We start from the raw sequence: 2,149 nt of genomic DNA, 5'->3' as shown, positions 1-2,149 counted from the left end.
CCCCCACCCAAAAAACCAACAAAAACCAAAACCAGACCAAAAGACACAGGGTTACTTGAAAAAACCCTTTGGGCGGGGGTTTTTTTTGGTTTGGGTTTTCCCCCCCCCCCCCCCCCCCCGCACACACACACAAGTGGCCGTGAAAACCTTTATTACACTCAGTTTCCCAGACCCTCTTTTTTTTTTCTTTTATGCTGCATAACATGTTTGCAAGTTTCTGTTCCCTGCCGAGTCTCCCTGTGCTTTGTCCTGTGTGAAACCACCGGTTTCCACGGCAACTGGACGGCCAGCACAGGGAGCCGGATAGAGGGACAGAGGTTCTGAAGTGCACATCGGGGGGACTAGCAGAGACCTGGGCCCCAGGAGAAAAGGGATGTGGGATCAGTACACAAGGGTCTCTCCACAAGCCACAGCTGCCCCTCGGTCTGCACCCTGGGGCGACTGCCCACTGCCTCCACAGGCTGGCGCCCCTCGGGGCACTTCACCCACCATCGAGCTCCTTCGATCGCCGATATTTGTAGGGCAGTCCCTGGGCCAGGAGCCGGGACCCAGAGATGAATAGGACACAGTCCCTGCTCCCAAAGGGCAAGCAGCCTGTGGAGAGAGCGAGAGAGACGATGGTAGAGGGTGTCCAGAAGGAACGTCTATTAAGGGCCAATTAGATGTCAGGCACTGTTACAGGAATTACATACCTTAACTTTTAATCCTCCCCCAGACGGAAGCCGGGATTCACACCCAGGTACGTATCACCTCAGGCTCTAACTCCACGCACGACTTCCCACCTATCGGTCTCCCTGCCTCTCTTTCTCATATCTGCCCCTCATGTCTTGCTCAGCTCTGTCTCTTCTCTCATTCTGCAGATAAATCTGTTATTAGCCGAAACCCCTGGAACGTGAGTTAAACCTAGGAACGAATCCCAACGTGGTCTCTGAGCCCAATGCAGCGGGGTGGAAGCATTCCTGAAGGGTCACACGGTCACCTCCCTGTTTAATATTCAGAAATCCCACCCGGCTTGCCGAGACAGCGGGAGATCGGGGAGGGGTGGACAGTCGCCATCAGAAAGCTGGAAGGCCCTCGGGGAGACAGAAGCTATTTGAAAACAGCTAGGCGGTCTTTCAACCGGGGAACTCGAGCTTGTAAAGCTAAACGCTGTGTCGTCACGTCACCAAGGTCGGGGTGGGCTGACAAAGCCAGCTGTGGCTGAATTCATCAGTGCATGCTGTCACGGGCCCAGATTTTCCCCTTCAGACACACCACAGGCGCTGGCCTGCTCAGGCCCACGCAGCTCGGAGGCCGCATGGACCCTGGATCACACCGTCTGATCCTTTGTTTTATAAACAGGAAACCAAGGCCGAGAGAGAAGCAGTCACACGGCAATTCAGAAATGGGGCGAGGCCTCAAACCCAGGTCTGACTCACAGCCTGGGGCCCACGGCCTGTGCGGCAGTCAGGGCCTCGGGCCCAGACTCCCAGCAACCTGTGAGGAGAAGAGAGTCCCAGCTCCTGGGGCCCCGGAGACTCTGGGAGGACAGCTTCACCGAAGCGGATGTGCCAGAGGGGGTGGAAATACTGCCCCGGGGCTTGGGAGAGGGCCTGCGGGATCTGAGACATGGGGCCCGATGCGGATCAAAGCCGAAGGGGATGAGAGGACCTCTGGGTACCAGGATCCTCTAGGCCCCCAGCCCCTGCAGTGGTCATGATGGGCTGGCGGTATAGCCATTGACCTTGGGCAAGGTACCTAACCCCTGTTACCTCCTCTATGAGATGGGGGAGCAGGCGTACCCACACGCTTTAGAATCGTCATTCAACTTTAGTGAAGTATAATTTGTATACAACAAAACTCATTTTTTTTTCCTTTTATTCCGCTTTATTGAGGTATAAGTGACAAAATTCTAAGATAATTAAAAGTTAATTGGATCTGGGTATACATTGTGAAAAGGATTCTCCCCACCTAGTTAATTATCACATCACCTCCCACGTTTGTGGGTGGTTGCGTGTGTGTGTGTGTGTGTGTGTGTGAGAACATTAATTTCTACTCTCTTAGCAAATTTCAATTATACGCCACAGGGTAATCAACAATAATCACCATGTTTTACATTCGATCCTCAGACCTTACTCATCTTCTAGCTAAAAGTTTGTATCCTTTTATC

General features: G+C 53.1%; 1 long non-coding RNA gene across 1 annotated transcript in view; it reads left to right on the top strand.

The window, feature by feature from the left end:
- LOC121043498 (uncharacterized) overlaps positions 1–1,926 on the top strand; it is a 3,739-nt gene extending 1,813 nt beyond the window's left edge. The window contains exon 2 of the long non-coding RNA XR_005796866.1: positions 861–1,926. This is a non-coding gene — a long non-coding RNA (uncharacterized LOC121043498). The remainder of the gene's footprint in view (positions 1–860) is intronic.
- Positions 1,927–2,149: the final 223 nt, after the last annotated feature.

Source organism: Herpailurus yagouaroundi, unplaced genomic scaffold (assembly GCF_014898765.1).
Source record: "Herpailurus yagouaroundi ecotype Mexico unplaced genomic scaffold, PumYag 187, whole genome shotgun sequence".
Classification (NCBI taxonomy): domain Eukaryota; kingdom Metazoa; phylum Chordata; class Mammalia; order Carnivora; family Felidae; genus Herpailurus; species Herpailurus yagouaroundi.
The sequence above is the reverse complement of the archived record's forward strand: the minus strand, read 5'-3'. Positions and strand labels throughout refer to the sequence as shown.